The 21,691-nt window shown below is 45.2% G+C and overlaps 1 long non-coding RNA gene across 1 annotated transcript; it reads right to left on the bottom strand.

Moving 5' to 3' along the window:
- Positions 1–991: 991 nt before the first annotated feature.
- Positions 992–3,873, bottom strand: LOC125961200 (uncharacterized). The gene is made up of 3 exons (XR_007471573.1): positions 3,760–3,873; positions 3,258–3,324; positions 992–1,085 (listed from the first exon to the last, which is right to left on the bottom strand). It is a non-coding gene; the product is annotated as an uncharacterized LOC125961200 (long non-coding RNA).
- Positions 3,874–21,691: the final 17,818 nt, after the last annotated feature.

Raw genomic sequence — 21,691 nt, 5'->3', positions numbered from 1 at the left:
AATCTTCTAGACTGGTTTCACCCTTCTGCCAGCCTGGAAAATTTCTCCCATACTTACCAGAAGTAAGACAATGACATATCTGATGGCACTGAGCTTCAGAGTCATGGGTTTATTTGGAAATGCTTTTCAAAGTGCTACTTGCCCTGTTTCAGTGCTTTAAAATGGGACTCCTCTTATTGCATCCCCTGTTCTGAAGCCTCCATCAATTTGTGTGTCTTGATATGTGCAATTTTACTACAATTGACAAAAATCTTTTTCTCACTTATTTATAGATCTTTTATAGTTTTATAGATCTTTTTCTCACTTCTTAACTACTCCAAGGGCTGTAATGCCCAAGAAAAATCTAAGCTAATAGTAACGGTGGTAGCTGAAGTAGATTGAGTTATTCTTTAAGAATGAGGTATGGTCTATTCAATATCCTGTTTTCCTTTCATTTCCTTTGGATCTGTGCCCAGAAGGGGAACTGCTGGATCGTATGGTAGCTCTGTTTTTAGTGTTTTGAGGAATCTCCACGCTGTTCCACACAGGGGCTGCGTCCATTTACGTTCCCACCAACCGTGCATGACTGTTCCCTCTTCTCCACACCTCACAGACACTACTTGTCTCTTGACCTTGAGTTTACACAATGTTATATGTAAATTACATCTCCTTAAAAAGAAGAATGAGCCGTTGGGTTAAGAACTTTCCAGGACCCTATGCTGTTCTGTCTTTCCTAATATGTATAGTGCGTAAGAGTATGGGGGGGGAGGGGTTGACAGAACAGCATCTAATGGCACTCTTCCAGCCATCAACCTCCAGGGTGCACGGGCTTAAGCCCCTCACCCTATGTGTGGTCTTCCTGAAAATCTCCTCCTCCCCATCATGGAGGGAAAATAATAATAATTTCCCTAGTTGAGAGGGAGACAGAGAGTAGTTCACCTGGCCCCTGTACCTGTGACTCCTCAATGATTCCGTGGGGCAAAGAGACTCTCAGCCCCGCGACGGTAGGTTACCTTGGACTGGAGTTTGGCTTTCTTTTCCTTCCCTGTGGTTGGGTGGCTGCTGTTACCTTGTCTGGGGTACAGATGCACAGAAATGCCTAAGAGCTGGGAAGCAAAGAGGAAGAATAGGCAAACACAGGACGTGAGCAGCACGGATAACCCCAATTTGAATAATCTTCTCATAACTGATTGAACTCGGGCTTCACCGAAGGCGCGCTCACTGCCCTGTCTCTCCTCCCCACTCATTGCAAGTTTTGCATTTCTATTTTAATGCTGCTCTTCATGGAAATGAATTGTAGTGCGAAAACAGTGTCTGCCTCCTTCTCCCCGCCTTATTGAGAGTGTAAAAGAACATTACCCCCCAGAATAACTTCGTCAGTTTGCAAATACACTAAAGTGTGTTTCCATCATTTACTCATCTTTGGATCTTCTCTGTCTATCAAATTCAGTCTGTGATTATAGAAGCCAGGCGACGCCGGTGCCTATCGCTTATTTTTCTGTACAGTGCTTCACACATAGATCACATCTAATGCATGAAGATAATAATAGCAAATGTATAAAGTGATCATGAAGATACATGGCTCTGGCCAGTGCTGACAGTAAATCCTCAGAAGAGGATTTCTTATTTTCTGTGTGTTACGAGATAGGTCACTCGGGCTGCTGGTGCCAGCCGTGCAGAGCATCCTGGGTGACAGCTGAACGCTGCCAACATTGACCTGACTTTCATTGGTTCCACTGAACGTAAGGGAGGTAAAGGCCACTTTGGTCCCTGGGTTTACTCAGCTATTCCTCTGACAGGGAGCTCAGGTTCTGCTTTGGACCAAGGGTGGGGAGGTTGAATTCTCCCCGCCCATCTTCAGAAAATGAAGGGGCAGAAGTTCAGCTTCTTTTACACAATCTCCTGAACCACCTTATGCTAAAATCCTTCCAGACCCTAATGAGTTAACTGAGGTCTGTTGTTTCATTCAAAATGGAAACTAGATATGCCATTTATTAGTGCATCTTCAGGCCTTTCCAGACTGGGAGGTTTCTGGTAACATGAAACATGGTGTCTCTGTTCAGTAGCTTCCAGATCTTAAGTGTCACTCAGGGAAGCAATAGGACATATTCCAATTCCTATTTTTCCAGATGTCTGGATAGTCTATTAAATGGTTTTCTCCACAACTTGAACGTCCTTGAACATCCCCACAACTTGAATATTTAACACATTGGTAGGGATTTATCCGTATATTTTATTTTGTTCTCTGCTTTGTTCTAAAAGTCATTTAACCCCACTTAGAGGAATACAAACAATGTGACAAAATGACAGAAAAGAAGTGAGGATGTTTCAGGGAAGGAAAAATAAGAAGTAAAGTTAGTAATGGAATGAGTTAGTGCACGACCTGTACCTGTCAGGGTGGATACGAACATGGCTGTGAGTGTCGTGACAGCCAATACAAAGAGAGAAAGGACGCAATTTACATGATTCATTGTGTCTATAAAGTTAAAAAATGTTTGCTTAGGGGATGCATAATCATCCCAAGCCCTGCAGCTGGTGAGAATTTTTGTCATGAGTTCTCATAAAGAGGACACCATGTAATGCAAGAAACATCAGCCTCAACAGCTAACCCTCCATGAGGGCTATTTCTTGGAACATCCCTTAGGGCGATCTGGAGAGAGAGCATCAAAGTGTAACTCAGGCCAGGCAGTTCTGTAGGACAGGAGAAGAGGTGGTCTGAATATAAAGGTCCCCGTGGGTTCGGTTAATCTAGTAGATTTTAAGTTCTGAAGAGGTTGGTTGGCATATTCCACAGGCTCTTCTTCATCAGCCTGGCTTTGGGTAAGCCCTGAGCAGCGCTGAGTTTGAGGTTATGCCTCAGGGCAACACCTGAAGTGTGATTACTCTGGGTGTCTGGGAGGCAGAGCTGCCTGCTTTATTCGTTGGCCAAGCTGGGAGTAGAACAGGAAGCCCCACAAGAGTGAAGGAACCTGAGAAGATCATGTGCCTGGTGAGATGGTTTTCTACTTCCCCATGAGGAGGATCTGAGCAGGTAGACCAGATGGACCATCTTGGCAAAGTGAGACAATACACATGTGTTATAGGTGCACATATTATCTGGGTAAAGAAACGGACTGAGTCTCATCCTGCTTGAACAGCTTCAGGAAGGAGCTTAGATTTAGCCCAGCTCTGAAGATGAATCATGGGGAGGGGGATTCAGCACTAATGCTAGCCTGGAGTTGCTGCTTTCCACGCATGCATGCTTTGGAGTTTGGGAACAGCTGCCAGTCTCCACTCACCGTTCCTTGCACATCTTTATCTGCAGCAATTAGGAAATAGACTTGATATTGAGTGACAAAGCTGTATCTACAACACTGAAGAAGAAAAGACTGTAGCTCAACCACCAGCATAGAAGTGAACTTGCCACGAAGGTCTTTCATGGCAAGACAAATTCACAAACGACCTAAAGCATCTACCACAGCCATAGGATCGTGGGCTTCCCTGGAGCCAGAATAAGCAGGGACAAGCAGGTCCCTTTGGACAACAATGTCACATAGTGTTTGAAACAAGGGAATCAAGTTAAAACGCATTGTGGTTTCCTAGGAGCTATTTGAGGCTGCACATCAAAGGCCACGTGGTCATTTTAGCCACAAGCATAGAGATATTTCACACAAGCACTCGTGTGTGCAGACACACACACACACACACACACACACACACACACACAAGGAATGAATATTCCTGAAAGAACACTCAGAGCAGGAGACACGGATTCCAATGTCAACTCCTTCCCTCTCTCACCACGTAATTTTGAACAAGTGCATTAACACCTTTGTGCTTTAGATGCTTGTCCTGAAAATAAGTACTGTTGAATTAGATATTTTCCAAGAATCCTTAAAATTCAGTAAACCTTTGGAGATGGGCACAAAATCTTTCATTTAAGTTGATGTTTTCATTCCTGAAATAGAAGGTTGAAAAGAACAGGAAATATTTTACTTGATAACAAATACAAGTAGTGTGGTCCTATCTCAAAGCAGAGTCATTTCAAAGACAGATAAATAGTATCTAACGACAGCTTTCTAACTTAACGTTGTTTTATACAGAAAAATAAAATGTGTTTTGCCTTTTTAAAACCAAGTTAAAACAATAATGCATATGATTCTCGTTAATAAGTTCAAACACATCTTATTGCAGGGAACTCATCTTACTGTGCTATCTCATTGAAGGAATAGGAAAATATTGCCAATTTACTGCAATAAGGTAATTACTGTAATAAGATAAATGTTAACTTTTTAATGAAAACCACTGTACGTGAGTAATTACCCTTCTGAGGACTACTCCATATATGATTTCTTTGCAATTATTAAGATTAATTCACTTTTTTAGTAAGAACAGACCCAAATTCCAAGCCAAATGATCATTTTTATAAGCACATTTTCCAATGTCCTAGAACTTTAAAAGGGGGAGAGAGAAATGGATGTAAGTCTTTTTTCCAAATCTATTTTATTAAGTCACAGGCTGTCAAGTTCCTAGGTTCAGTTAAACGCAAATAAAAGCAACAAAAGCCCGGTAAAAATAGATGTGATTAAAAATAAGAGTGTCCATTGACCATCAGCTACAGCACGGCAAAAAGTGAAGATTTAATTAGAACTTTCTTTGTTCACAAATCCACTAGCTTTCTATAAATAACTCATTGCATGAACAACCTCTATGCATAAATAGATGTGTGACAGCACTATACCTTCTACATTCCAGTAGATTCTGAACGCCTCCAAGATGCTATTTAAGGAGGATCATCACAGTATCAGTTTAATGTTAAAAGTAGCACAGTTAGTGAAACATCAAAATCCAACCAAAGTAGTACCTGGAGAGCATAAGTTTCACTTCAAGATGTTTCACCTTCGCATTTGTTTTTATTGCTCGGTTCACTGTGCCTGGAATTGCATCTTTGTCTTAGAAAAAATGTCAGGGTCCGTCCTCAGCATTCTTTCCTGGCCTTTGGACGTCGCTTCTATTTTCTAGCGAGCAGAGGAGCCCAGGAGGGAAACTGTGGCCCCTTCTTGTTCATCAGCTTCATGGATTTAAGTGTTGCTTTCTGGAAAGCATCACAGTGCAAAGTGTGAGCTAATTCCCATTTGGATTTCCTGGAGGTCTGAGGGACTCCATCAGACACTTGGTCTAAAGCGACCAGTCCTGTAAAAACAGGGGCTCTTTGCCCAACTCTTACTTGGCACTGACTTTTCTTCATGGTGTAGAGTCACTCAGGAAAACACAAGAGTAAAATATTTATTCAACCTATCACCATCTATCATATCTATCTATCCCTCTATTCATCCGTCCATATCCATCTATTCACGCATCTATCCATCTGTATCTATCTATCTCTCCATCTATCTGTCTAGTCTGTCGACTTCTCCATTCTAAGTGCTGTATTGAAAAGCGTCAGGAAGGGCAGCTCATGGTTCGTCTGTTGAGTCAGTTCTGGTTTTTACTACTTTCGGCAATTAGAATTAAACAATCCAATTCACTACTAAAACCACTCTGCATTTTGCTCCTTGTAGGACCCTATCCAGGCAGGAATGGAGTTTAGAGAGAATACGGTTTAGAAGAATGCTGGCGGGGCGGATGGGGAACCCCTCCTGGTGTTGGCCCTCAAGCCCATTCCTAGAGCTCAGCAGAAAGGAGCCCAGGGTGGTGGTTAGGGGGGACACGAGGGCCAGACTGCCCCTGACGTACTGCTGTACGATCTGAGCCGCAGACTGGACCTGACCACGCCTCGGTTTGCTCATCAGTCTAATGAAAACAGCACGCAGCTCATGGGGTTGCTCTGAACAGTGCCTGGCACGTTGTAAGCACTACGTACGTAGTAGCTGTTATTATCACGGAGGGAAGTTAAAATATAAGATAGTTAGCCTATGTGGCAGTCAGGCTTCTAAGAGGCCCCTGAACCCTGCTTATTCAAACCCTGCTCTGGATGCTGCTGGGAGGGCAGCCGGGAGATGACCCGGGTGCGCGGGGTCCAGCCAGGTGAGTCCTTAAGAGCAGAGCATTTTCTCCTGCTGGTGGCAGGAGGAGACGGCGAGAGATGTAAAGCAGGACAAGGACTCGATGCACATCGCTGGCTTTTGAGCTGGAAGCAGCCACGTACGAGGGATGGGAGAGGGGTCTCTGGGAGCAGACGGCCGTCCCGGCTGACAGCCAGCGAGGGGACAGGCCCCAGTCCTACAGCCACAAGAGGCTGGCTTCCTCCAGAACCTGGGGAGTCTAGGAGGGGCGTCTCCCCCAGAGCCTTCAGATAAGGATTCAGCCCAGCTAATGCCTTAATTGTGGGCTTGTGAGACTGGAGCAGAGAAGGCAGTTGAGCCCACCCAGTCCTCCATCTGACAGGAGGGTGAGCTAGGAAGTAGTAGTATTTAAGCTGCCACGTTTGAGGTCATTCTTTCTGCAGCAAAAGAAAACGGATGTGACACATACCTTGGCACTCCCATGGGGTAAGGTCATGTGGACTCTATTCCCTTTGTGATACTTTACATTAGCTTTTCCAGTGGGAGAAATCCTGAAGGAGGGTTAAGCACAGAGGAGAGAACTGGGCAGGGGAAGGTGATCTGTCTGAGCAGCATCTGGCCTCTCTGGTCCCCAGGGCTGCTTGTCCATCAATCTTCTTTACATCCTGGAACAGCTCTCATATGGGAGAGGGTTTCGTGTTGTCCTGTGTAACCCAAAGGAGGAGCCTGCGGATCCCTGTGCTGTAGGAAGCAGGCCTGGCTGCCATTCAGAGCTATTCACTGCGAAATGGGTCAATTCAGAAAGACGAGGAACGAAACACAGGCTGCATCACTGTGGTAACAGAGGCTGTTACGTGTGTGTTTGAATCCAGGCCCACGTTCTCCTCCCTGGAAACTTGGAAGGTCATACTCTCCAGCAGCCTGCTGTGGGGTGGGCCATAGGAGCAGAAATGGTAGTGGTTACTTCCAGGTGGAGACAGGGTAAAATGGGTGGGTCTCCCGCTCTCTGCTGCTGGCCTGGTGACCGAGGAGACCTTGTGCTCATCCGGCATAGCTAAGTCAGCAGCCTGGATCCCTGGGTCACTGCAAGGAGGATGGCGGTTCTGGAAAGCTGCTGTCTCCTACTGGATGTCTAATGAATGAGAAAGGATTTGTGTGTGTTCTGTGGCTGCCTGTTACCTCGCCATAACCTAGCCTATCCAGCGATCAACAAAACCATCATCAGAGTGCGTTTAAGTATCAGATGGACTATAATACATGAACTTTAAGACCGCTTCGTCTAAGATCCTTCATTTTCTGACTTAATCAAGTTAACTCAATGAAACAATGGCAATACAGGAATATTAATTATCGTCATACGTGCAGCCAGTATTAATCACGGACCTATGATGTGCTGAGAACCGTGCTGGACTCTGCCTCATTTTATGCTCACAGCAAACCCATCAAGTAGGCACTATTCCTATTCCCATTATAAGGAGGAAGAGTCTGAGGCAAGAGGGTTTAAGTAACTAGCCTGACATCAAACAACTAGCCAACAGCAGATCCGGGAAGGGGGCTTGGTCTTCCAATACAAACCTTTGTGCAGCAAGTTGGGCAAAGGGAACAAACTGTAGACAGCATTCTAAATGTTTTCTGTTCCGTAATTTTGCTAAAGAGAAGAGAGCCGTTTCTGTTTTATTTCTGACACTCTGTCTGCTAAAGCCGCGTCCTTGATCACGCGAGCATTGTGCGCTATCTTCAAGGGCGCGTCAAGCTCCTTTTACGGGGCCTTCATTAGCATCTCAGGGTCCACGGTGATAAATAAATAGGAATAAAAATGTGGTCGATTGTAAAAGTCCACCCAGGATGGAAGCTCCTCCTAATAAAAGGTGGAGTGTATTTATCCACCCCTTGAATCTGAGCTGACCCACGACTGGCTTTAACCAGTAGAACAGAGGAAGGACAAGGGGGTAACCTGTGAGCCTCAGCCTCCAAGAGAACCTGCAGATTCTGCTCTTGAAAGACCTCTGCCTTGCTGGGAAGCAGCACTGAACACAGACCACAGGATAACAGACCACGCGAGGGAGACGGGCTTGGCCGTTCCAACAGCTGGGGCCCCAGACACACGAGTGCGGCACAATTCAACAGGGACCCCAGCCGAGCCATCCACTGGCTGAAGTCTCAAGAACTGTACGGCCAACCCAAGGAAGCATGAGAAGGAGCGAGTCATCCTTGCTTTGAGCTACTGTCGGGTGTGATTTGTTATTCAGCAACATTGACACAATAAAGTAGAAGTCTTTTTTATCTCTCACTGTTGTGGCCTCTCCCGTCGCGGAGCACAGGCTCCGGACGCGCAGGCTCAGCGGCCATGGCTCACGGGCCCAGCCGCTCCGCGGCATGTGGGATCTTCCCAGACCGGGGCACGAACCCGTGTCCCCTGCATCGGCAGGCGGACTCTCAACCACTGCGCCACCAGGGAAGCCCAGAAGTCTTTTATTAAACCAAACCAAAACCCTAGAAAATTCAATTTAGGGAATACTCCTGGATTAACTCTAGGAAATAGCCTGGTGACCTCAAAAGGAATTTTTTTTTTTAAATCCCATTTGCTAAATCTGATTATGCTATCATTGATTTTAGAAATAATAAGAGGTAATCTTTCCATCAGTTGGTCAAAACTCAATTTCATTTATCACAGAGAGTTAAGAAGTCTATTCTCTTACTTGACTCTATTTTGTTCATTATCTGAATAGCGTTCCATGCAAAGTATCTATTGGGAAATAATTCTACACTTAATGTTAGAGCCTATTAGACCTCCCATGCTTAGGCAGGTCAGGCTGGGTCAATTATTGGTCATTTCTGAGAACTATCTTCTTCTGTGCTGCTGGAAGTGTCACCAGAGATTTACTGCTATCATATCGAGCCAATAACCTGGCATGGGGGAACTCTGTCTTTTGGAAAGGAAATAAAAGTAACAAACTGAGCGCTCAGGGACATGAGAGTTCATGCCATTTTAATTGATCCCAACGTCCTGGATAAATTCCAATCCTAGTAATGACATTCACTTATGCTTTTGTTATAAGCAATTAAGGCATCCACTGTTTTGTTCTGTTTCATTCTCTTCTAACTTATCTCCTCTGTCTAGTCAACCGATTTCTGCCCTGCTGAGTGACCAGATACTGCTTAGACCAGGGGTTCAAAAACTTTGTTCTGAAAAGGGTCAGAGAGTAAATATTTTAGGCTTTGCAGGCTAAGAGGCAAAATTGAAGGCATTTTCTTGGTATTTGTGTAACAAAAGGGGCAACAAACTTCCCCAGATCTTTTGATGAAGGTCAAAATATAACAATAATAATTGAGTACAACATCTTAGGTCTACAGCTAATGAAAAGACATGGAATTCTTTGGCTCCATAACATTCCACGTATTTGGGGTTCAAAGTCACTGTGCCCTATGACAAAATCAATTGCAAATGTTCACCTGCAAACCCATTCTTACCTCCCAGCCTATGCCAACACAGCCAAGGCACTGGATTGGACCCCCAGGCTGTAGTTTGCCCAAGTCTGGCTTAAGCCATTGCTTTGCCTCTACACAAGTGGGAAACAAGCTTCCTCATTTGCCACATTGGATCAGTGTTGCAATGGGGGAGGGGGGTGGATTCCACAAGCATGTGGGGCAGGACTGGGAGGCAGAGTTGGATCTTGGGAGGGAAGATGCGCCAAGGGTTCCCAATGCCTGCAAACGGGAACCATTGCTTTTTAGACCCCAGTCTACACATGGCCTTTTCTGGTTGGGTGGAGCATCGTCTTATGCAATTTCTGTAGTATTAAGACACTATGGAAGGGAGAGGATCTTTCTTATAAGAGAATTTTACTCACCCCCTGTCGAGAATAGCCGACTTGCCCCCCATCACCCAGCCATCTGGTGAGGCTGAGGCTCCAGTGACTGGCCCAGGACTCCCTGCACGTCAGCACCCATTGTTCCCTTCTCTTGTCTTGCAAGATTTATCCTGATCCTTTTTTAGACTGTTAGCGCTCTATTGACAGAAAGCCTTGGGAAAATTGTTTTCAAAAACAGACATTTTTAAGGTCACTTTTGTTTGAATGCATGATTGCAAATCTGAATATTGTGGATAGATATTTCAGCCTGACGAAGACTGAGTTAAATTAGTTATAGTTAAATATACACAGAGTCTTTATATAACACTTTGTTGAAGCCACTGCCTTAGGGTAACAACTGTTCTGAACCTGGTGTTTGAACACTGGATCAGGACAAAATTTATGTCAGGCCAACCTATAGAAACCTGGAAGGATTTGTCTCTGGAAGTTAGGAATTTGTTCTCACAGGAGATACTCAGGCATAATCTAGCGAACCTAGGCAACAGTTGGTGTGCATTTCGCTTGGGGTGAGTATTTGGACATTCTGATTTTCAAACTTTTTAGCCTGTGACTCAGTGAACCTGAGGTCAAAATCATGAGTTCGAATATCACGTGACTGTATTTCCCTTCTGAGCCAGCTAGTTAAAAATACCAGTTTACTTAAGGGACAAGAGATTATGTACAAACTTACCGCTACTACTAGAAAACACCACGCAGCGCGTGCATAACATAGTCTTTGGATTAATATTAAATCTCTCTAATGAACTTAACCCTTCTCAATCACCTAAACATTACATAGGCATCTGTGTAAGTAGTATGTGCATTGGATCATATAAGGACCTTGCTCATACCATGCAGTTACCAACTGTAAAATATTTTTCATCCATTTAATAGGTTTTAAAATACCACCACACTGTGGTCTAATGCCCAGAAAGACTCTAATCTAAGACCTAACTTGTAGAAGCAGAGGAATTTACCCACGTTTCTGTTTTCAATAGGGCTCCCAGCCTGGCACAGAATTTAGAGCATCTGATACGAACTCCTTATTGGTATAAAGTGTTCTTTTTGTGTAGGTACATACAATGCCTGGGTTGATAACACCAGAAGCCCTGGAGCTGCACAGTGTCTGCCTTGAAAGCCAGATGCATTGAAAGACAGATTCTGTGGGTCCTTACGTCTTGAAGCACAAAAGAACTCAGGAGGGAGCGGGCCCCAAACTGTACCTGCGCCGCAGGCAGCAGACTGCGGGTGCGTGCCTCTGGGGCCTTGCCTGTAGGAACTTGTTGGAAGTCAATGTAAATGAGAACTGCTTCCTCGGAGCAGAAAGGAGCCTTCAGGAACCTGAAAAGCAGGCGTGTATTTGAGGACAGTGCTTGAGCCGGGTCAGCCCACTGTCACTGGATGACAGTTCAGTCCAGGGACTGGGACCCTCCACTTCCATTTTTAACTCGTGTGCCACAAGGAGGAGGAGAGAGAAACACAGCTGCCTACACATTTGTGTTAGTTTTTATCTTTTTTTTTAAAGGAATTTTGCCTTTTTATTTTATTTTATTTTATTTATTTATTTTGGCTGTGTTGGGTCTTCGTTTCTGTGTGAGGGCTTTCTCTAGTTGTGGCAAGCGGGGGCCACTCTTCATCGCGGTGCGCGGGCCTCTCACTATTGAGGCCTCTCTTGTTGTGGAGCACAGGCTCCAGACGCGCAGGCTCAGTAGTTGTGGCTCACGGGGCTAGTTGCTCCGCAGCATGTGGGATCCTCCCAGACCATGGCTCGAACCCGTGTCCCCTGCATTGGCAGGCAGGCAGACTCTCAATCACTGCGCCACCAGGGAAGCCCAGCTTTTATCTTTTTTAGAAAACCTTTAAAAAAATTTTAGAATTTAAATTTAAGGGAAAGTGTAGTTTAGCAGCAAAGCTTAGATCTCTGCTGTTGATTCTTTTTTCTTGATATATACTTTACAGAGGCACAGTCACTCTTTTTAGTGTGTAAAACCAAGTCTTAACAAACGTCTAGTCACATAACCACTATCACCGTCAAGGTGTTATAGGACATTTCTGTACCCTCCCCCTTGGTCATCGCTCCCCTGCCAGCCCCTAGCAATCACTGATCTGTTTCCTGCCCCTACAGCTTTGCTTCTTCCAAACGTTAAATAAGTAAAATCATCAGCATGCAGTCTTTTCAGTCTGGCTTCTCTCACTTAGCACATCATTCTCCTGAGGTTCACCATGTTGTGGTGTGCGTTCTCGCCCTTTTTATTTTTTAAGGGAAACGATGTATCAGTATTTCGTTATGTATTTTTTATGGTGATAAGAACAGATAATGTGAGATCTACCATCTTCACAATTTTTTAAGTGCCCAGTACAGCTCTGTTAACTGATCTCTCGAACTTACTCATCTCGCATAACTAAAAATGTGTGCCCCTTGCACAGTGATTCCCAATTTCTTCCTCTCCCAGCCCTGCCCCACCCCCATTCTAATACCTGTCTCTATACTTTTAAGTATCTCATGTAAGTCCAATCACGCAGTCTTTGCTTTTCTGTGACTGCTTATAGCTCCTAGGTTCAGCCACATTGCTGCCTATGGCAGGGTAGCCTTCTTGTTTAAGGCTGAAGGATATTTTGTTGTGTGGACATCACATTTCCTCTATCCATTCCTCTGGTGATGGACAAGGGTTATTTCCACATCTTGGCTACTGGGAATATTGCTGCAGTGTACATGGCAGTGCAGATATCACTTCCAGATCCTAACTTCCATTTTTTCAGATAAACACCCTGAAGTGGAAGAGAACATGGTAGTTCTATTTTCAGTTTTTTGAGGAACCTGCACACTGTTTTCCATAGTGGCTACACCACTCACCTGCCCACCAACAGTGGACTAGTCTCCAGTTTCTCTACATTCTCGTCAGTACTTATCTTCTTTTAAATAACAGTCATTCTAACAAGTGTGAAATGATATCTCGTTGTGGTTTTGATTTAGTGATTATGAGCATTTTTCCTCTGCATGTTGGGAATTTGTATGTCTTCTTTAGAGAAATGGCTATTCGAATCCTTCGCCATTTTTTGTTGGATTTTTTTTTTTTTGCTATTGAGTTGTAGAAATTCATTATATATTTTGGATATTAACCCTTTATCAGATATATGATTTACAAATATTTTCTCCTGTTCTTCCACGTTGTTGTGTGTGTTACAGTTCCTTCTTTTTCATCACTGTGTAGTATTCCTTTGTATGGCTGCATCATAGTTTGTTCAACTCACTTCAAATTGAAAGACATTGGGGTTGTTTCTAGTTTGGGCTGATTATGAATATAGCAGCTATAAATATTTGAGTACTTTTTCTTGTAAGAACATAAATTTTCATTTCTTTTGGGTAAATACCCACCAAAAGAAATGAAGGAGTGGATCGCTGGGTCATTCAGTAAATGTCTATTCAACTTGTTGAGAAACTATGCAGTTTATTTCCCAGTCAACACAGACTAAGGATATATTGCCTTTTCTTTAAGAGCAAAGAGTAGAAATTCTACTGCAAAAGTCCTCTTCACAGAAACAGTTCATGGAACAGTAGAGTCAGATGAACTGTAATGTTTGTGTGGTCTAATCTCTTCATTTTTTCAGAACAAAGAAACGATAGCCCAGAGAGATGGGGCAGATCCATGCACATGCGATGAGGAAGGACAGAGGCTGGACGGAGGCTGGACCTCCGTGTCCTGCTCCTGTTTGCCCTGTCCCTGCAGCCTGCTCTCTGTAGACTCTTCTGTGAATTAGAGCATGGGGAGGAAGGTCTATTCAAGGAAAAGATGCCCTGTGCTTTAAGGAATAAATGGGGTGTAGGAGTGGAAGGATGCAGATAAATTATTTACATTAATCAAATTCATTGAGAAATGACTCAACTCCCCATTTCCTTTGGCCCAATTATGTATATACCCAAACTACTATATTTTAGTCCATCTCTCTTTTCTAGAGAACAGCTAATACAAGCATCAATACATTTATGTTTATCTTATTTTTATGAAATCCCTACATGTGAAAATATGAAATTTATAGCAATCACAGCTCATTGTAGTCACCCCTGACACAGTGCTGTCACCTTGTTCTTGACTGTGTTATGAGTCCATTCACTTGACTCAAGTTCCTCTTGTTAGCTAAAGTCACAGTTAGCGCAGAGAAATTTTCTAATAAACATCTGAGATTAGAGTACCATTGCTGACAGCAAAATTACAATTTGTAGTCTAAAGATGCATTCAATTATGATACTCAGAGAGAGAAAAAATAAGGGGAAAAAACCAAAACACAAAACCACATACACCAAGGAAAAGCAAGGTCTTCCAAAGTAATTCAAATATTAATCCAATAATCTATTTTTAATTACATTACAGTCAGTTACAGGATGATCATTTCAGAGTCTCAAATATCCAAACTTTTGGCCCCAAGCCGTGGGGGTAATTGCTTTATAACTGGGGAAGAATATATCATCTATGTCTGGTATACATTCAGCAAGGGTATTTATAATCAATATTTAAAGCTGCATCTCTGGATGGGATTCAATCTGCCTGGAGACTTTTTACTAATATTGCTTATTTTGTCTAATACCTTCACAAAGTGTTTAAAATATTTTTATGCCTGAACAAGTACTTCTATTTTCCAGCTCTATAATCTGGTCATGTGGTTTTGAGGAAGACTCTAGGAAACTGCCAGTGCAAATGTTGCTGTCAACGTCCTAGAAATTCCAAGGTCAGAGGCTGTATAAAGGACTACTTGTGTTGCTGAATAAACTACGACCCTAACTCCACACTGAACCCAGCCCCTCTGATTCTGATACCCACAGGGTTCTTGGCCTCCTTAATCAACAGAAATTGAGAAGAGGCCAGACAAGAAATTCAGGCAAGGCTTTATCGGGGCCCCTGCTGCAGCAGGGGGTAGTGAGAACAGGTAACAGATTCCCTTGCTGGCTCACTCAAGTAGGGCGGAGCTGGTTCCTTGCACGGGGTGAGGGGAGGGGTGTGTCCAGGGGTCAGGCCAGAGGGCTGACTTAGGTGGTCTGCCCACCCCTTTGGCGGTGTTGAGTGCAGGGGGCATGCGCAGTGCCCTGCTTTTGCTCCCAGCTCTTCAGAAGTGGCAGTTGGGCTTTTCTGGTCTTTTTGTATCTTGTTGTCCATAATTTGCCCCAGCTGCACATGCACGCAGTTACTTTTAGTCCCTTATAGTTTCTTTGTATTTTGTTGCTCAAGGAGATGTCTGTACAGGTGCAAGCATTGCAGCACTGCAGCAAAGGGTCCCAGGTATCAGGTCCCAGCCTGTCTCAATTCTACCTTCCTGCATTTCACCTTCATCCTTCCCACTGCTGGCACTCTGTTGGCCTCAGGTGTGTTCCAATTATTCTAGAACATTGTGCCCTAGCAGTCAGAACCCAAAGTTCAAAACCCCTCAGTTGCCCCTGATGCAGAAGAGACAGGCTGGGACTTGCACGAAAGCCCCTGTTTCAATAGTAAACAAGAAGAGAGAAGAATGAGCCCAATGTCTGCCGACAGTGGTTGATTTAAAATCCTCCCTTACCCCGCTTTGTTCCTGGGACAACAAGTTTTGTTTCATGTCATGTGGCTTCCTAACGCTAAAGAGGTTCCACCTAGGTCATCTCTTCCCTTCTGTTCCCCTTTTCTCTCTTGAATCCAAATACCTTTTCATTTGTGTTTGCAATGTGAGAAACATACTTCTAACCACACCCCAGAAACCAGGCGCATCCCGTCTGCGCAGGTGAGACTCCGCCCCTTTTCCCTCTCACCCAAGCGGCCTTGCTCTGGATGGTTCTCTTTCCAACAGCCCTGAGATGTGCCCTGGGGAAGCCCACGCAAGAGCACACAGGAGTTCGGAGGACCAGACCCCAGTGGGCCCAGCCGGAGGCGGAGCCAGGTGCATCCATCCCAGAGCAGACCCGAAAGCGGTGCCCTTTCTCTCGACCTTTGCAGCGCAGAGACACCTCCTCCGCGGGGCGGGCCTGCGGCGCGAAGCCGCGCAGGCGCCTCTCCAGCAGATGCCCCTCTTGGTCACGGAGGGCTTTGGAAGTCCCGCGTGCACGTGGCAGCGGGTTGTCAGCCTTTGTTTGTTGTTCAGCCCGCGCCAGCTGGTGTGCTTTTGCTGCTGCCGCTCGTTCCGGCCTCCGCGGCTCGTGATTCCCAGCTTACATGTTTTACGCAAACAGAACACATCACCCCAGGGAAGCAACCTCTCCATCCAGTGGCTCCCCGTTCTTAGACACACGTTCGGGAGACATTTGAAGGGGTCCTGGGCCTGTATCTCCTGGGCTGGGACCTTGACGCGAAGCTGCCCAGGGTCAGTGCGTCCCCGTGGGCGCAGCAAGCCTCTTGCTCCACCCGGCCTCCCCACCTTCTCTTTGGTCCCTTCCTTTCTTGATTTATAAAGACATCCAATGGCACGCGAGGGCCTCACGCTGATGCCCTTAGAGGTTTCTCGGGGTGGCAGCGCCCGCCAGGACCCAGAGCTGGCAAGGCAAGGACACCATGCTCCCTGTCTCCAAAGTTTGTTCCATTACCAAGATTCAGGAGGAATCTGGGTCGGGGATGGTGTCGGACTGTCCTTATTGCCGGAATCCTGCTACAGGGCAGGGCTCTCCGCGGAGCTACATGGCCGTGCCCTTGGAAATGTTGTCAGCGATCCCGGGTGGCATAACTCAGAATACGCTACAACCACATGTTCTTTCTAAGCCTTAGGCGGAGAGTAAGTGGTTCCAAACTCTGGCAGATATAGCATTTTGATACCCGTTGCCTCGCATCTGATAATTCAGGCTTGATCACAACGCGCTGCTTCCAACGGGAAATAATGGAGCGGAGCTCTCAGCCGGGGAACTTTCTCCTCCATATGCTTCACGAGCTCCCTGGGATGTGTAATCCTACTGGGAGCGCCATCTGTGAGAGTCCACACAGGCCTGGGCTGGGGGAAGCTCTTCCCTGCTAACTGAGCCGCAGATTTCCTTCTGCTGCAAATACACTCAGACAAAAGGAAGACTCTCTTCTGCCCGTCTTTCCGGTCACTCACACGTGTCACGGGGAGCTTATGTGGGATGTCTCTTTTCTGGGTAACGAGCCAGCCTTGCAAGCCCCAGAAAGGTGACCCGGAGAATCCCCTAACTCACCAGGACCCCACACAAAGGATCATCTCTACAGGCGTGAGTGGGTTCAGGGAGAGAAAAATCATATTCACATCCCACTGAGGGGGAACTGGCCTTATCTCACCTACTGGAGTGTGAAGTCCCTAAGGCCACTGGGAGGGTCTTAGTCATCTCTGGGGCCCCCCAGTGTCCAGCGCAGGGAATTAATTCAGATTCTGAGTCATAAGCATGAGATCAACAGAAGCAGAAGAAACCGTATTGAAACGGTGTCAGGCAGCTCCAGGAGACATAGGGGAGGCTGGGGATCACGGTAGAGGGCGCATTGGAAGAAACACTGCCCCAGCGAGCTGCCAGCGGGGTTGGTGAGAAACCACACCTGCTAACACCCAGCCCTCTCGAGCCGCTGCCTGCACCCGGGTCGCTGCCTTTGGCTGCAGTGGGTCTTTGTGCAGGTGGAAAATTCCCCCGTGTCCATGGTCCCTCTTGCGCCTCTGCCTTTAAGTGACTGTCCTACGGGAGTGAGTCTGGTAGAACATGAGTGACATACCTGAGCCCCTGGTGTAAGGGAAGCTGGGAAAGTCAACACCAGAATTTTCTGTGGCTGAAGAAGAGATTCTCTTTGCATACTATCAACATTTGTGAAACAGGGTTCAGATGCTGGACGGACAAAAGGAATCATAAATATCCACTACCTCTAAGTAAATCTTATATTGCTATTTATATGCTAATTAATGAGAGAGTAGTTAGGGACGAATGTGTCTCTGTTTAGGCTAGTTTTTTAAAGGCTTCAATTCATTCACATTGTCTCTCCAGATGAAATCCTCTTCCTGGTTATCAATTTGAAGAGTTCTAGAAACACTGAAAGACTTTCTAGTCTGCAAGACACACACCAGGGCTATCACTCCTGACCTGTCAGAAACGGAACCACCTCAGACTTTCTGTGTCCCAGCAGAAAGTCTTAGAATTATCATCCTACGTGAGCCAACAGTTGTCAAGCTGTATGTTCTTCTAGAACTGGTGCACGCTGTACTTTTAACAATATTTAGGGCTTTTCAGTGAGTGTGCTGGAATAATTATCCCAGGACTTAGCAGGTCCATAGAGATGGTAGATACAAGGAAGGAAAAGTTAATTCATTGAACACTTTCTGGTTCTCTGTGTGTGTGTGGGGGGGGTGTATGCGTGTGTGTGGGTGAATGTATACCTGTGTGAGTGTGTGTCTGTGTGAGCCTCTATGTGTGTGTCTGTGAGTGTGTATACATGTGTGTGTGAGTGTGTGCCGGTTTGTATATGTGCCTGTGTGCATCTGTGAGTGTGTATACATGTGTCTGTGTGTGTGGCTTTGTATATGTGCCTGTGTGTGTCTGTGAGTGTGTATACATGTGTCTGTGTGTGTGGCTTTGTATATGTGCCTGTGTGTGTCTGTGAGTGTGTATACATGTGTCTGTGTGTGTGGGTTTGTATATGTGCCTGTGTGCATCTGTGAGTGCGTATACATGTGTCTGTGTGTGCGGGTTTGTATATGTGCCTGTGTGTCTGTATATGTGCCTGTGTGCGTCTTTGAGTGTGTATACATGTGTGTGTGTGGCTTTGTATATGTGCCTGTGTGCATCTGTGAGTGTGTATACATGTGTCTGTGGCTTTGTATATGTGCCTGTGTGTGTCTGTGAGTGTGTATACATGTGTCTGTGTGTGTGGCTTTGTATATGTGCCTGTGTGTGTCTGTATATGTGCCTGTGTGCGGCTGTGTGTATACATGTGTATGTGAGTTGTGTGTGAGTGTGTATGTGAGAAAGCAGATAACGTGTTTCTGACCTAGAACGAACGACAGTCCAACTGCACCAAGACAAGCCACATGGAGCTTCTGTTGACTTGAATGTTCTTTCTCTGGATCCAAGCTTACCAGATAATTGATACAATCATCCACTCAGCTTTGACTGCATAGACCAACCCTATAGAAATGCTGACAGAAGCCTGCCTATGTCTCTCTTGCCAGAGCTGAACTGATAATACGTGCAGAGTGGTTTTTCTAGTCAAGAAAGCTACACAATTTTAGAGAATTCCATTTCTAAAAACTTAAGAATTTTATAAATGGGTACCATGTGCTCAGAAACGTTTTAGAGCCTAGGAAAATGATTAAGACCCAAAATCTACTTTAGAAAAATTCACTACCTAGCAGTGAAAAAAAATAGGGAAGGGGCTTCCCTGGTGGCGCAGTGGTTGGGAGTCCGCCTGCCAATGCAGGAGACACAGGTTCGTGCCCCGGTCCGGGAAGATCCCACATGCCGCGGAGCGGCTGCGCCCGTGAGCCATGGCCGCTGAGCCTGCGCGTCCGGAGCCTGTGCTCCGCAACGGGAGAGGCCACAGCAGTGAGAGGCCCGCGTACCGCAAAAATAAATAAATAAATAAAATAAAAATAGGGAGTGATGGAAAGCACTGCGTGAAGTCTGCTTCAAATACTATCTTCATGATGTCAGAAACCAAGTGGCAGCAGTTTTATAAGCGACCCCCAAAAATGCCCCTGGAATTTATTGTGGATTTTAAAATACAAAAATGTTTAAATAAGCACATTAAATAAAGAGAAGGAAATAGACTAGCTACAGTGCATAAAAGAAAGACAAAACAGCCTAATGATAACAGGGAAGCAAGCCAAAGGGTGTTTGTTCACTTTCTTTTCCACTCTCACTTTTACCTGCATTAAGTACCCAACAGCTACCTCATTTCATATGAAATGGTCATAGCAACTGGATGATGATAGCTTAGATGATAACACTTTTTAGAGTTTGAAATGATTTCAGTTCATCCCTCCATCAGCGCTATGAAAGAGAACACAAGAACTCATGTTCCTACTTTAAATGAAGGGTTTTCCAGGTGGAACTGAACTGGTCATATAATCTCAAATACCATTCTGATTTTGGGACAAGATCCCGTCCTGCATGGGGTGGGGATCAGGGAGCAGTGGCAGAAAGAAACAAAAGGAAAACAATAAAGTTCAAGTGAGGAGGAGATCTGCAGGGCTCAGTCTATCCAAAAACATTGTATTGTGTTTTAAAGAAATAGAGTAGAAAGTGTTGCAGTTTTCATCAGCTGGTCTGACTGGTCAACAGAGGTTAGTTTCCAGACTCTTAATTGAATGTCAAGAATTCTTAAATTTGCCCAAGGCTGATCTGAGAAGGAGCTCAGAGCAAAGAGGAATCACAGGGATGTCCTTCTAAAAACAGTATCAGCCAGTCCTTTTCCAGTGGTAGGAAGTCTTCTTTTCTCCCCCCTGTGCTATACAGTAGGTCCTAGTTGATTATCTACTGTATTTATAGTAGCATGTATATGTTAATCCCAACCTCCCAGTTCATCCCTCTCCTGCACCTTTCCCTTTGGTAACTATAAGCTTGCCTTCCAAGTCTGTGGGTCTGTCTCCACTTCATAAATAAGTTTATCTGTATCATTGTTTTAGATCCCAGGTACAAGCGGCATCATATGGTACTTGTCTTTCTCTGTCTGACTTACTTCACTCAGTATGACAATCTCTAGGTCCACCCACATTGCTGCAGATGGCATTATTTCACTCTTTTTATGAGTAATGTTCCATTGTGTGTGTGTGTGTGTGTATATATAAATATATATATATATACACCACATCTTCTTTATCCATTCATCTGTCAATGGACATCTAGGTTGCTTCCATGCCTTGGCTATTGTAAATAGTGCTGCAATGAACACTGGAGTGCATGTATCTGCGGTACGCGGGCCTCTCACTGCCGTGGCCTCTCCCGCTGCGGAGCACAGGCTCCGGACGCGCAGGCTCAGCGGCTATGGCTCACGGGCCCAGCTGCTCCGCGGCACGTGGGATCTTCCCGGACCGGGGCACAAACCCAGGCCCCCTGCATCGGCAGGCGGACTCTCAACCACTGCGCCACCAGGGAAGCCCGCATGTATCATTTTGAAGTATGGTTTTCTCTGGATATATGCACAGGGGTGGAATTGCTGGATCATACGGTAGCTCTATTTTTAGATTTTTAAGGAGGAAGTCTTTTCTGATTAAGGAATTAACATTTCTCTATTCAGAACATCATTTTATGCCTCTTCCCTCCCTTCTTCTCCTGGGTAATTCATAAGCATTCTTCAAAATCCAAGTCAGACAGCCCTTTTCACAGAAAGTCTTCTCGGCCCCTGTAGACTAGGTAATAGCTCAGCTCCGCCCATCACAGCCCTGGTCGCATGTGACTGTGTCTTCCTCAGACCTGGCTTTTATCTCTGAGTCTCCACTACCATGTACAGGGGACGTATCTGAAACATGTTTACTGAATGAATGAATGAATGAATGAACAAATGAACAATGGGTGAAGGTAAGGGACAAGAGTACTGCACACCTGCCTTTTTCTTACCTTCAGAGACCAAGAGGACACAGGGGCATAGCAGGGAAGTGTGTGTTCAACCCTAGAAAAACCTGAGGTGGACGACATCTATCTCTGACTGAGTACTGACAAATGCCAGGTACATCTCTACTGTATGTTTTCTCATTTTTCCCTGTGAAATAAATACCCAGTGGGATAGATATGATTAGCCCTTTCTTACAGATGAGGAAACCAGAGCTAGTAAGGTCTACCTGAGTTCAGAGTCTTTTACTGCTATAACGTAGCATCTCTCTAATGAATGGCTTGAATATCCATTCATTTCAAAATGAGGCATTGGGTCAATGCATAGAGGATAGCTTTTTTACCTCAGTACTTTTGTCAAGCCCTCTTAGAATTCAGACTAATCACGT

This window comes from Orcinus orca, chromosome 15 (genome assembly GCF_937001465.1).
Source record: "Orcinus orca chromosome 15, mOrcOrc1.1, whole genome shotgun sequence".
Lineage (NCBI taxonomy): Eukaryota > Metazoa > Chordata > Mammalia > Artiodactyla > Delphinidae > Orcinus > Orcinus orca.
This window is presented reverse-complemented; position numbering and strand designations above follow the sequence as displayed.